The 15421-nt window shown below is 37.2% G+C and overlaps 1 protein-coding gene across 3 annotated transcripts in view; it reads left to right on the plus strand.

Moving 5' to 3' along the window:
* The window catches only part of CADM2 (cell adhesion molecule 2), a 612665-nt gene that overhangs the window by 45813 nt on the left and 551431 nt on the right, over window positions 1-15421 (plus strand). The gene's annotated exons all lie outside the window — the stretch shown is intronic.

A 15421-nucleotide genomic window follows, 5' to 3' on the forward strand; every position in this document is an offset into this window, starting at 1 on the left:
AAAATTAAGTCCAAGATGAGCTGGTGATGTCAGGCACCTGAGTCCTAAGTGCAGTGCACGGGGTGCAGGGACTGCACAACGGGAGAGGGGGGAGGAAGTGATCCAGCTCCCTGCCAGAGCAGGGATTCCCCTGCAGTTCCTAGAGAAACTGTGCTGGGGCAGGTATTCCCTGTGCCAGAGCAAATACCTGCATTGCAGCCCATGGGGAGCCCCCACAGGAACATTTATCATAAAGGACTGCACCAGTGGGAAGGTCCCGTGCTGGAGTAAGGGAAAAGCATGAGGAGGAAGCAGCAGCACAGAGGAGCTGGGGACAGACCATAAACTGCTGTCCATGCTGCTCAGGGAGGTTGGACATAGAGGAGCCAAGGTGAGCAAGGAGGGGGGAAGGTGTTTTAGTCTTGGTTTCTCACTAAGCAACTCTATTTTATTTGGCAATAAATTAATTTAGTTTTCCCCAAGTTGTCAAGTCTATTTTTCTTGTGATACTAAATGGTAAATGATCTCCCTGTCTTTATGTTGACCCAGAAGCTTTTCCATCTTATCTTCTCCAGTGATGAGAAGGGGGAGTGAAAGCAGCTGGGTGGGTGCCTGGCAGCTGGTCAAGGTCACCTCATCATCACTAGGAAGTTGAAATCCACATGTGCTGTTGAGGATATTTAGCACAGTTATTTAATTTCAATTATTTTCCTACTAAAGCTTTTTCAGAATTTGTGTGCTCAAATGTAGCCCATCATGAGGTCAGCAAAATTCAAGTGATGTTTTACTTAAAATTTTGAGGAAGTTCTTGAACAACACATACTTCTTAACTAAGTCATGCAAAAGGAGCTTCAATTTTAGGGTTCTGTGCCAGGTAAAGTTTTTTAAATTGAAATGACTCATGTATTTTCCTAACTAATTCCAATGAGAGAAATTAATATTTGGCAGACTAGGAGAACTCGATGTGATAAATAGTAAGCTTCTGGAAAGATTTGAAATAAATATTGTAATAAAAAGTATGTTGAGAATTGTCCTAGAGCATCTCCATTTACAGAGAACAGATGGCATGGAGATTATTAATGGCGTACAAAGCTTTTTACCTCTTGGTCCTGAGTTTGAACTGCTATGAGGCTGGACACGATTGAAAGTTGTGACCATCTGTCCAATGGCCTACTTGAAATGAGTTAGTTGTCTAAATCCAGTTATTAAAGAGCATCACCTTCATCATCATGTAAATTTCATAAATAATACCCATTTTTGTCTTTTATCAATTTGCCTTTTTGGAAGGGAAATAGCTTTTCAAGAATAGCCAAAGCTCCTATGGATTGCAAATACCTTTTTTGCCATAACGTGAGTTTTCTTTGCTTTTCCACAGATGTAATGTGACTGAACACGTTAATTTAAAATATCCTGATTTTAAGGAAATATATTGATGTTCTGGCTTGCTATGTTGAAAGAGGCATTTTAGTTCAGTTGCCAGCTGCCAAGAGTCTTAATCTGACTCTGATCCCACAGTTATGCCATTCCACTACCTTTGCTGTGCTCTGTCTCCACACTGATTGAATGTTCCAAAGGCTTTAGGGCTGATTTTATTAGTTTAAACTTAACTTTCTGGGTCTCTAAAAGCCAGAATGATATTAGCAAACTCTGTGCTTTGTTCACCTTGCAAAGCAAATTTTGCTGCTGTTCTTTTGAAAACTTGAGTGATGTCAAACAAATAAAGCCTTTTTTCCCTAAGCAGATGGTTGTAAGAAAGCCTGATTGAAAAATCTGAGCCTTTTGATTCTTTAGCTTTTACACCATAGGCTTAATTTGCAGAGAGGAAAAATTCATAAATGGAAAAACATTACCGCCTTGAGAAGGAAACAAAAAACCCTTTGCACCCCTCGCTGTTGTCTTTGATGTGCTTACTGTATACACTGTTGAGAAGAATTTTTATTGGGAGCTGGAAAATTTGTTGAGGTATTTGACACGTTTCGTTATAAGCCGAGCCTTTGGAAAGGCTTGAAATGCTGACTGTTTTCTTTTACGGGATTATAAAAACACAACAGGTCATGCTGAGGATTCCTGCACTCTCTTTGGAATACTAATGAGTATGGGAAAGGAATCAATGGAGTTGAAGGACTGATGCAGTTGAGTAATATATGTTTTTCCTGTTCTTCTAGTGACCAGTTTCCTAAGAGGTTACCATGTAGTGAGGGAAGGGGAGGTTACGAGGGACGGGAAGATCTGGTGCTCTTGTTTCACTGAAAATATTTGTGAATACTTGTTTTAATTCCATAACATTAATGTGTGAAAAATACAACTGAATGCAAGTAACTTACTCTTTCAGTTTGGTCATAAATAACTTGTGCTTTTTCACTGTCACTAAGATTCTGTGAATTATGCATAATATACTGCTGGTGGTTAAATAATTTGATGTGTGCATGGATAGAAGGAATTCTGAAGTAACTGGACTCTTCTGCACCCTCAGTGTCTTCCTTCATTGACAGAATAATTTGTACCATATCCAGTGAAATGGAGGCTTTTCTTGTGTGCTCAATAACACTTCAGATAGTATTTTGTATTCTTTGCCCACTCTGCATTATCAGTAGGGGGAGAGGTGGGGATGAACTTGCTTATGTCCTCAAAACTAAAATAGTCACAGGACCAGACATGTTTGTGGTAGAAGCAGGAGGTAATTGAGTGTTTCCCAATGAAAAGGTGAAATGCCTATTTTCAAACTTAATATTACTCCCTCTAAGTGGGAAAGAACACCAATTGCAACCTACTGAGTGGTAGTTTTTGCAGTCTGAAAGCAAGCCCTTTTCTCCATTTGCTCTTTTGGTCATCAGTCAGTCAAAAACCAAAATCAATGAAAGAGGAGTTTGCTGAAGTGACAAAGAAACCCTGCAAAAATGTTATTAGTTATATATGTCCACTGGTTCCTCTGAAACCATTGCTAATATCCAAGATTGTGAAGAGGCAAAATACTATTTATTACTTCCAGTGTTTAAGAAGTAGCCTTTGTAGCTGCAGCACCTATAAAAGGGAAATTAGGAAGAGAGTTGATTTTCATGCCAAATGAAGGCCTGGGATATCACTGTCTTCTTTCTTTGTCGTGATACTATCAGAGAGATGATAGAAGTTGGAAGATACTTTCCTGATGATTAATATACTTCAGATTTTACTCTGGGATTAATGTAACAAGGGGATTCCTCGGTAGGCATCCTTCTCTCAACTCTGGAAGCATCAGTGAAATTACCATTACACAGGACACCTCTTCTGCAGTTCAGAACAAAATAAACTCTGTCTTAACTGCCAAGATCTGATACTGTTAGTACATTTAGTTTCAATGGAAGAGTACCTGTTTACAGATCAAGTTCCAAACGTTTATTTTTTTTTAAGTGCTTATTGGTGAAGTTTCCAGCTCTATTAGCAGAAAACTCTATTGTGTTCTCCAAAGAATATTCTCCATATTGAAGTTTTGTCACATGTTATGCAAACATGGGACACTCTCAGGAGAAATGAAGATCTTGAAGGCCTCGCTTGTGGCAGATAAACCCAAATGTGTGTGTGTGTGTGTTTTTGCTTTTCTTTGTTTAGTTCTTCTGACTAGAAAAGTGAAAGCAGAGTTTTCCTGTGATCCTGTGTGGGATTCCTTTAACTTGGCACCGACAGAGCCGTGTGTTGGTGAGAACCAGCTGTTTGAATTTTCAGAAGGAAAACGTGTGTCATTACTTCGGAAGCTCACAAAACATTCCCAGATAATCCTCGGCAGTGCCAGTCAGAGCACTGTTCTGGTGTGCTCTGTGGTGTCTGTAGGGTTTGTGCTGTTCTGCAGCTGCTAAAATTGTCAGGTTTTAAACACAGTATATCTTTATCTATCTCTGGTATTGAAATCACGTGGTTTCATTTTTGCAGACAGAATATTGGTCGTTAATATGCAAACAGGTACCCAATTATTATCTGTCCTGCTGTTTTCGATTCTTGCGGATTGTTAGTGCTGGGATTGGAAACAAACTCCTTAGTGTGAAAGGTCTCTGTGTTTTGTGAACAGTTCTGACATGCACACGGACTTTTGAAGGCTTCCTAAGTCATTTGGTGACATTAAATGTATTGCATTTTTTGTAATTTTCAGGGTGTTTAAAATTGAATTTTGCTGCAGCATTTGAAATATTAGAGCTAATATCTTTGAAGATACTTGACATGTTGCTATTTTGGTCAGGTAACTTACACAACTAGGCTGATAAAATTAATATAAACTAGGAGCTATATAAGTTTCATGGGTAGCTGAGAAATTCAATTGGGTTTTGGCTGAATCTAAAAGCTACTTAACTAGAAGTAATGCAAGTTAATATTTTACATTTTCGTGTGAACTGTGTGTCCAGAATTACCAACTTCTGTAAAAAATTACTAACTAGGTGATGCACATAATACAGGTTAACTTAGTAGAAACTACTAGTGGGGGATAAAAGTCAAAAAAGGGTCAGACTTCCGGGAAAATGCATGTATAAAAGGTTTCCATGTATTTCACCTCATTTCCAGTCTTGAGCTAAACTAGATGCATATATTTTGGCTTTATTCCCATGGTTTATACATCTTTCATAGTTTTTGCTGATGTTAAAACTTGTTTCCTTTGTGCCAGCAACAGACTTACTGCATAACAGAACTTGTACTTGTGTTAACATAGAACTAACATTGCCTAAGTGAGAGGACTTCAGGATTTTTCATTTTAAGTTCTTAAAATAAGCATTTCTTTCCTTTTTTTTTTTTTTTTTGGCATAATATTACTGTATTGGCTTAAAAAGTGTGTTTGATGTTTTGGCCAAGGATAAGAACTTTAACCAATAAGAATATATTTGTTGCTCCTCTCTATACTCTCCTCTTGGGGAGAAATGCGGACTTGAGAGGTTTTTCAGGTTTTAGGGTGTTTTTTGCATAAATATGCAGTAAGTTGTGGATTTTACTTTGTGAAAAAAAGATTGTTAATATATTTTATTGGGAATGAAAGCTGGTGTGCTACTGGTAGTCATTACAACTCTATCTACCTTTATGAACAGGAATCCTAGTAACATTCCTCTGACTGATTAATATTGTCCTAAAAGAGTAGTTTTGTGGCAAAAGTTTGTAATGGTTGATTATCACATTTGCACAGAAACTTTGGATGGCATTTTGTACATTTTGGGCTGATCATAGATAATAACTGAGGGATCCATCTTGATTAAGCTTGCCAGCTCTTCCTACTGAAGTATGGAATGTGTTTGTACCAGCTTGCATTACTGAAAAAGTGTGCATGTTGGAGTTTTCCAAGTTGTTTGAAATTCGAGATCAAATGGATTGATAAATAACTTTGGAGCTGAAACTCTGCGGGGTTATCTGTGGTCCTTACTGAATTAATGGGAACTTGGCTAATTTTGAACTCCATGGAAGCAGGTAGGCTGCTATTTGAGAAGGAACCATGCTGTTTGGGAAGTACTCCCAAATGTCTCTAATGTTTTATGTTGAAGAGTGTGGAGTATCATCTGCTGTAAGAACCTATTCAGGCTACAGGCTTTCCCAATTCATGATGCTTTTTATGGTCCCTAGCTAGATCCTTAAGGAATTTTCCTTTAAAGAAAAATTAAATAACATAATATTCTTTTCTCTTGATGACTTTTATTCTTGTTAGAGCTGTGAAATGTAACCCTCTGCTACAAGATGCGTGTTCAATGTTAATCTGTGCAGTCTTACTGGTGGTATTTAAAGCATTCCCAAATTATATAGTATATATACATTTTAAATTATTTTTCCTTATCAGAAAGAGGTCCTTGCTGGTGTTTGTTGGACTGATCAGTAAGTGAAATACTGAGATAGTGGAGAACATTTCTCTCCTGCCAAATACATGCTAAGATGTTACCTCGTGTATATAAAAGGTTGTTAAACATACTTGGCTTAACATGGTGAGATTATCCCCATTTACCTTTTTAGTTTTTGAACCATCTTTTGGCTTCAGAAGAAACAGGATGTTAAATTTATCTGTGAATATCTTCAGTGTGAGATGTGAAAAAATTCAAATGATAAAAGGCACTTCATTTTTTTTGTGCCTGTTAGTGTCTACAGTCTTCTAGTTTTGGGCTCTTTTTTAAGCAAAGGCTAAAAGATATTATACAAGAGTATGAACAATGAGATGATTTTCTTTCTTATGTTGTTAGCTTGAGGTGGTGGCTTTTCCTTTTTTTTTGTTGGTACTTTTTGATACTGCTTTTGTCTGAATTTAGTTCAGAAATCTAGCTGTGTTTGTAGAATGCAGGTCCAATTTAGGTGCTGAATTCTGTCTGATAATCTGTCTGATTTGATTTCTTTAGTTGCTGTTCTAGTACTTATATGGATAATTTTTTCAATAGCTATTTGAATCCCAAAATAGACTTAAACCTCAAGGAAAAAAAATATAAATTATATGATTGCAGCTTTCTAGTTTAGGGAACTCATGACTGATGATCTGATATAGTTCATAATTACAGTTCATAATATATAAAATTATTACCTGTGTCTAAACTTCATGTCAAGAACTGACATGACAGAAGGTACACCTGTCTCTGTAGTCTGGAGTCTGCTTTTGCTACATAACCACAACATTTTTAACTCCAATCCTTCAAAGGAAGCCTGATGTGAAAGTTTTTCCATGTCTGTCCTGTTTCAAGCTTTGCAATGAACAGAAGATACCCTTAACTGTCACTTTGGTATGGCTGGCACGCTTCTGTACAGTATTTTTCCCTGAAACTTGAATTCCACATGAAGCTTTCAAAAGTGCCAAAATCATGAAATGAAAAGGATTTATTTTCCGTACTTCTGTTGCTCTCCCTCTTCTTGTGTTCAAAAAGAAACTTAATGTATGTATACAGGGCCAAGAATTTATTGTTAGTTCTGTTTAATATTTTTAACAGTCTGATAATCTGAACTATCTAATTAATATTGGAAAAGTTTCAGTAAAGGTAAATTTCAAGTCTTTATCTGTATCCATGTAGCCAGTAGCCTACATGTAACAGAGAAGCAGCACTGAATTTGGGTTTGGTGTGGTAAGAGATTCTTTATTTGCCATCTTCAACTTGCAGCTCTTGTAATGAGATTTATCTTGAAATTTGTATGCTGCACTCGTGGGCTGGGGCAGAGAGGAGTGAGTGATTCCCACTTCTGTGGAAAATTTATGAACATAACAAACGATAGCTTGTGCTGTTGCATGTAGCAGCAGCTTGAGAGCTGGATCTTGGTGCAACAGACATCCATATTTGATGGGAGAGGAGGGAATGATGGAGATAAAAGATGTTCAGACACAAATTGGGTAGCTGCTGAGGTTCTGTCAGGCTGCACCCACAAAACCTAATTTGGCTGAATTTCAGTGTGTGATTTTTAAACAGATGTTACTTCACAGGAGCCCATCTCGTTTGGATGCTCTCAGGTCAGTTTAAAGCAGAGTGTTTCAGTTTAGCTCATGCAAGAAACACGTCAACAAATTTAACTACAAAGGAGTTTGCACTCACTGAAACAGATTTATGTCTACTTGTGTAAAAGTTTCGTTCTGGTAAACACTTAAACTTCCCCAGATTTGTGGTATGATGCAGAAATGTTGTTCTCTAAACTGTAGAGACACGTAAATATAGGAAAGGAAAAAGCGCTTTTTTTTTTTCTTTAAACTACCCAAAGAATTTATGTTTGAAACATATACCAATGTATACTTGTGTTTCTTCCTTGAAGGAATTTTGGCACCATAGATATAAAATATTTGGGGATTTGTGCCCCAAACTTGTTAGTTACGCAAAATAAATCAAATTTTATCTAATGAAACCCTTGATGGCTTGTGGAAGCTAATTTCAAGAAAGAATTAAAGTAACATAGAAGAGGGTCTGAATCTGTCTGTATTTCCATTTTTTTAGGAGAATGATTTACCAGTACTGTGGCAGCATTTCAAGGGCTTCATGTCTCCTGTCAGTTGTTACCCAGGTAGATCTGAATTTGTCTCTCTAGCTCATCAGGACATAAAGAAACTTTTGGAAAAAAATACACCTTGCAAGTTCTTGAATATGTTATTACAGTAATGGAAATTAAGTAAGAGTAACATTTATGTTGTTGCAGTTTGGGGTTTGTAGTTAGGATGTTTTTTCTGTTTTTGGGGGGGGGGGTGTTTTGTTGTTGTTGGTTTTCTTGGTTTATTTGTTTTGGGTTTTTTTCCAAGGAGTTTACATACCTGGATTTTATAATATGACCATTCCCCACAAATACTGTTACTCATATGTGTTTACATACAATACTTGCATGTTTTCAATCAGTGGTTTAAAAAAATAAAAAAAATTATGTTCCATGTTAACACTGGACTAAGAAGTATTAGGAAGGGAAATAAAAATAGGAAATACACAAGTTCATATATGTAATTTATTAAAAATAATTTGCAATGGGAATAAAACAGAAAGAGAGATCAAACAAGACAGTAGCAGTACTGTGAGTTGGGGAAGAATATGAGGCGTTCAAGATGTTATGTTGTGTGTTTCAGAAGAAGCATTCAGATGCCCGAGTTGCAGCTTTAATTTCTGAAGCTCTTACATGCAAAAAGATAAATTATGCAAACTGAAGTAACAGGGATCAGTAGAGGAAATGCTAGGATTTTAGAGTTAGAAAGAATTTTCAAAATAAGATTTTGATATGAACTTTCCTGGAAAGGGAGTATTGGTTAAAGATGGTATTGTGCTGAATGGGAGATTTACTTCTATGGGGACTGGAGATATACTGTTATGAGGCAGTGAGACAAATAACACTTGCTGAGATCTAGACTTGTGAAGGGATGTGTGGTGAACAGTATCTTCCAGGACAGAGTGGTGTAACACAGAACCTTAAGACTTAACAGTAGCAGTCAGTGTGGGTACTGAATTTCTACAGGATATCTAACAAACAATAATTTTGTAAATTCATCTGTAATTGTTAGCTACACTTCTTCAAGCTCAGGGACACGTTGGTTTTGTTGACTGTTACACTGCAGCCATAGTTAGAAGGGGATGGGAAATACTCAGCACAGTTGAGAAATGTGGAGAAACTTTGTTTCTTCATCAGTGGTACAGAGAACATGCTCCTTGTAATCTGTACAACTGCAGCAAAAATCAGATCAGCTGTGCTGGCACTAGTCTGCCAGGCAAGTGAATGCTGGCGGAATTCATACTTGGAGGCAGCTGGTGGCTTGCTGCTTCTTCTGAAATTTGTGTCACACCAAGGAAAACGATGAGTGTGGAGTTCTGTGTAACAGAGCCTCTGATGATGGGGCACAGCATGCTGGAGAGTTCAGTATGTGCAGCATTGTTTTACTAAACTAAAAATAATGAAAAATATAGATCAGTCCACTTGTTCTACATCAGCTTTCACAGCAGAGTTTGGTTGCTTAAAATTTATGTAGAAGATTTTAGGCTATTTATACTATTTAAGTAAGTTGTAGGCTTAATCTGTAGAGGATACCTGCATAAAAGCAGAAGACTTTAAATGTGGCTTTGTTCTGTCTGATCAGGCTGGTTACTAATATTTGGAGATAACAAATTTCGGATAGTTTTGAATAATTCAGTGAATAATGATTCAAATACCTCCCTTTGTTTTATTGACTAGAAATCTAACTGTTGTCTGAATCTGGTTATCATTACATATAAGAAACCCTATGCATCATTTTTGGATTATTGTTGCAGCAAAAGTGATGGCATAGGTAATACTTTAAACCAAAGTTGACACAATCAACTAATTTGTCTTAGCTGAAAAAAATGTGGAAGAGGTCACACATTTTTTTCCTCCCCTTCTTTTTCACTTTGCAGTAAAAAGTGATCTGTGATTAGGTAATAATAAAAAAATCACAGCTGAGCTACTGGGTGGGGACTCTCCACGAGTTAACCATTTTGCTTAATATTAGATATGGGGTTAGATCAAGATATTTTAAGCAGAAACAAAGGAAAGCTCATTTGATTTAATTAGAGTTTGTTAGGAAATACCCACTAAAAAAGTTACTGGAGTACTGCACCTACAGAAAACAGTTGGAACAATTGTTGAGATTGCAGAGGTTCTGCTAGGAAAGAAACAAGCTTAATGAGAGGCTTTTTCAGGTGACTGGAACAAAGAAAACTCTCTTGAAGGTTGCAATTGAGGGGCAAGTAACAGGGTTGAAGTGTGAGAATCATGTAGTAAGGTTTTCTGGGTGAAATGAACCAGTGCAGTCGAGTTCTGGTTTCTCTGTTTTCAAATTTCAAGGTCTGATATAAAAATACTGGATTTCCCTCATCCACTACAACAAGTAATATTGGTATGGATATGGTGAAGCATTAACTACTCGAAGTAGTTTTTATATTGAAAGAATATGGAGTTTTTGAGTATTCTTTTTTTCCCTTCTGAATCTTTATGAACACAATACCAGCTAAATTAGGAATATGCAGTAACAGATTTGTCAGAAACTTTGACCTGTCTCTCCTACTTGTTTTTGCAGTGTTAGCAAGTTTCTTCTTCTGTTATGCTGAGCTAATAGTTGAAACCTTTAGCAGAGGTTCTGTCTTCTGATTCTGTTTTCCTATATTTTTATCTAACCTGGCAATGTAACTGGAACTGAAGTGCAGAGATGCAGTTCATTCTGCAGTTGTCCTTCAACTCATCACAAAACTTTATCAGACGAGCACAGTCTTTCCATATCTGCCTAGAAAAGAAGAACTCAGTGACATTTCTTATGTCACATTTCTTATGTATGTTTGCAGCCAGTTTCCATCAGAATGGAGGTCGGTATATAGGGAAAGAGAATAGTCAGCATAGTGGCTGTAGGAAGCTGTGATTTTTCTGTTTATTTTTTTTTTAATTGACCACATTTTTTATCAACCAGTAAGGATCTTTCTGTTCTTCTACGATAACTTGAACAGGTTGAAAGAGTTTCCATTTTTTCCAGAAAACCTACACAATATTTCTGAAATAGTCAGAACAACATAAGTCTTCAGACCTATATTTAATGTGTAAGGAAGATGTTTGAAATTTATATCTTGACAGTTGTCTAAATAATATGACATAAGGCTTTTTGGGATTAACGTGCTTGGTTCTCTCTGATAATTTGGCACAGACTATATAGGTAGGTAAAAGCAAGGGGAAGTAATGAAATTAGGGCTTGCTGGGCTTTCCTTTGGGCCAACAACGTTTTGGAGTAGTTCTGCTCTCATTTCAAAAACAGCTACTAAAACTGAAGACAAGCAAACTGACAAACTTTCTTACAGTTCAAATAGAATTACATTTTGTATTTTAGGTAAATTAAACAAAGCTCTTTGCCCTGAGGATTTCTTCCCCCTCCTCCTCCATCCCCCCAAGATTAGGGCAAATTATTCTGTATATTGACAAGGACCTTAAGAAAGCAACCATTTGGTACACAAAGATGCTTTTACTCCGTGACTTGTAAACACTGGCAAACTACGAGTGTTGAGAAGTGTTTATTTCTTGATTTCCAGCTAGTAAAGGGAAATTTAGGTTTGAAGTGGCAAATCAGGCAGCATTTCACTCGATTCAGGAGCTGATGCTGCTTTACAGCTTAAACTTTTCATCCTGCTTTGGATTCCTAATAAGCAAGCTATTTGTAGCCCAGATGCAGAAGAACATGTGACTGGACTGAATCAGTCTTGAGGACCATAAATCTTTCTGTTTCCAGCAGTGAACACAGCAGCACAAGTGTTTATGACATTACCTCTAATATCTCTATACCTTAATTCTGTGAACTTCTAGAGCCAGATGTGGGGTTTTACATAATTGGCTACCCTCTTTGGATTATTATTCCATGAATTTGCCTGGTCCCCAGTGTAATATTTAGCTTTCATTTATCTTTTGGCAAGGAGTACAGCAGGTTTATCTGCCCTTGCAAGGAAACTGCTCCCTTTTGTTTTAAATTACTAATTCATTTTGATAACTGCTAGCTCACATATTAGAGTGTACAGTGATACTTAACTGCTCTCTCTGTGCCACTGATGACCATATAGAGTTTGTAATCGTGACTTTTAAATTCCTTAGTTGCTGCATAAGTTTGTCATTGCTATTGCTCTGAGTTTTTCCCCAATATTTTTTTTCCTGTGTCCTTGTAAATGGAGTGATTGGAACCTAACACAGTGTTCAAGATGCAGACAAACTGGATCTGTACTGTGGCTCAATAATGACCTCTGTTTTGTTTTATTTTGCTAATAATCACTAGGATTCCATTTTTTTGGGCAAAAAGCCAGAGGGTTGGCTTGATTTTTATAGCATTTTCTAGCATTAAACCAGAGCCTCACTCCTGAATGGAGGTAGTCAACTTAACCTCCATAAATGCAAATATGAATTTAGGATTTTTACCATATGTATCACATGACTTGTACTGAAATTCATGTACAATTTCGTTGGAAGTCACAAAGTCTCATTAAAATTATTTGCAAGTCTTCATTTGCCCATTGTACTTCCTATTATCATCACTAAAAGCATGTAAATTTATTGTTTGTCCCCCTTTTTTTTTTTTTTTAGATAATTTGTGTGTATTTTGGCTTACTGCTATCTATAAACTTTCTGAGCTTTTAGATGGACTGAAATATAACCCTGGGATTAGAATTGTCAAGACAGTAATTTACAAGCTGTTTATGGGATGGGTCTCTGCCCATGCCACCAGATTAAACGTCTCTTTTTGTTGATTAAAATCCCTTGGGATGTTTTTTCCTTGTTTTTCCTGCTCAATGCCAAGGTTTCTCTTTCTCCTTTTTACTAAGGCAGCTTCCATTGCCTGGTTATTGGCACTCCTAAACTTTCCCCCTCAGTGTTCTTCAGCTGTGTGAGCACCCCTACATTAACACCAGCAAGCTGCTTCTCAGCGCTGCTGCCAACTGCAGATAAGTGCTGTCCTTTTCCAGGAACTCCTGGGAAAACAGTCTTGACTTGTTTCAAGTCATTACATCTTCGTTCAGCTTCCATGAAATGACACTGAAACTTCTGGCTGACATTCTCTTCCTCTTTCTAGTTATTCCTTGGGTGTGGTCTCTTTTCTGTGTGTGAGGGTTTTTTGGTTGGTTGGTTGGTTTTTGTTTTGGTTTGTTTTTTTGTTTAGTGGTTTGGATTTTTTTTTGTTACATACATTTTTTTGTTAGTAGGAGACTGGTCTGTGTTTTATGAGCTTTACTACCAGAGGTAAATGAAGTATCTTATACAGAAAGGAGCAGATGTCACTAAATGTGGTGGAAGTCCTCTATAATCATGCACATCAATAAGGACACTTACTGTAGTTATGGAGACTGAGATTCTAATTTTATATGTGTTGTACCATTAGGCTTTCAGTTAAAGTTGAGGAAAGAAAAGGAGTTATTATTTTTTTTTATTTGCTAAGATACTGTGCACTGTGATTTTTCAAGCATGCAAGCACGATAGGAGACACGTTTTATTTTTCCATGCCCTCTTGTTTTTGGGAACTGGCTTTTTGCATGTTCTGAATGTTTAAACACTATTAGAAGCAGGGCTGTTTAATGTATGTATTAATATTTGAAGTTAAGTTAGGTGATGGGGTGGTGCTTAGCACAATGAGTTGTCTGGATATGGGTGAAGAATGGGCCTGTTGTGCTCAGCTGAAGTGGCAAATGGGGCACGTAATAGAGCAGGGAGTAAAGCACTAGGAATTGAATCAAGAAGATTATTTGGGAACGATAAACTTCATTAGGAGAGGCAGGTGTAAAAGGTTTTGAACTGCTTGAAGAATCTGGAAGAGAATCCAGAATTCCTGAGCCTCAGACTTTGCCAGATGTTGGCAAGTAGCCACGAAATGCACTCAGAGAAAATATGTGCTCCATTTCCCTCTCTTGCTAGTTCACACAGCTGTTGTAGATTATAATCTTGGATCAGTTAGGAATGTCAGAATTCATGTGACTTCTTCAATTTAAATTTACCCCCCATTCTCCCTGTGAGTATGTGTTATAATTGTCTTTAATTACATGTTCACACGCTGTTTTTCACTGGATTCTTACTCAATTTAATGGAGGGTATTTGGAGAATGAATGAGAGTTGTAGAGTTAATGAAGCTGTTGTCTCTAGGGTCTCTGCTGTAACTTGGTGCAGAAATAAAGTCATGTAGTGAATGAAATAGATAAATTAGGGAGAAGAAAATAATGGTCTTCCACTGTAAGCCATTCCAGAAGATTACTGCTCTCATGGCTTCCAACTTTGATGTAGTTTAAACCAGCTTTTCATATATGTCTCCAAATTGTTGCTCATCAAAATGACTTTAATATCTAGTCTTTTCCATAGTAGGTGTCTCAGAGTGGATTTGTAGACACCAGCACAGCAAGGAAGAAGGATGACTTCAGTTACCTTGCTGGAAATCTGAAGGAAGAAAATAAGAAAATTCTTAGAAGCATAGCTACAGGTGTTGTGCCAGGAATCGCAGCCTTAAACTTGTGCAACACTGAAGAATCAATATCCTATTTGAAAAAGGAAGAGGGCTTAAGGGGTTTCTAAACCAGAATTGTATGACTTTTTTTTTTCTTTTCTCCTATCAGTTTGGAGGAAGTGCTGGGAGAGTACTGTATCCCATCTTGTTCTAGGCTGGTCTATCTCACTGTCATTGAGCTCATTTTCCATATGAATTCAGTGGAAGGAAATGAGAAAACAGACTTTTTTTATGACCATCTAGTAAAGACCCTGTTCATCAGACAGTTTATTTAATAATAGAGGCTATTTGAGGATTGAGTACTTTTTGATGTGAAGTGAGTTTATCTACCAGAGAATGGCATGAAAGGTAAATGGGTGATAGAATAGCTCCTCTTGTCAGGGATAGCAGACTTAGGTGTGAACTGCTCAGCATTTGCATGATAAAAGAGGTTGTGTTTATATATTGAAAAATAGATACCTTGGAATCCCTTCAGCATTTTGTACTAGTGGTTATTATCTGGCGAGATGTTGGGTTTTGAAATGCAAAAGGTTACCCAGCAGGATTCCTTGGTTCTATCTCCTGAGCCAAAACACTGCAGGTTTGCAGCCCAGGTTCTTCCATGTGGATCCCATCACTCTGGGGCTTTCTGGCTATGGGAGACTTGTTGCCCTGCCACGAAGTCAAGCCCATGAAGATGCTAAAGACCCTTCCCCACCATCCATGTCTGACATTGGATCTGATATCCCAGCGTCAGAAGGTATATAAAATAAGGGTGGACAGTAAACTTGATATTTTGTGATGTTGTACTTAAACCAGTCAGTGTGATTTTTATTTTTATTTTTTTTTTTAGGCAGTGTCTGGAAAAGTATCATGTAACTAACAAAGCAGCTGCTAGATCTTTCTGAAATCACCTTCACAAAAGTATTTTGTCTGGCATCATTTTTTTTAATCACCAAACATTATTAGAAATGCTAGCACATTTGTACCCATGCACAACACCCATGTCAAGAATTTAAACAAAATTAAGTCTATAATTGGTCTATGAACACAGGAAAAAAAGTTCTC

This window comes from Corapipo altera, unplaced genomic scaffold, assembly GCF_003945725.1.
Source record: "Corapipo altera isolate COAL_440 unplaced genomic scaffold, ASM394572v1 74, whole genome shotgun sequence".
Classification (NCBI taxonomy): Eukaryota; Metazoa; Chordata; class Aves; order Passeriformes; family Pipridae; genus Corapipo; species Corapipo altera.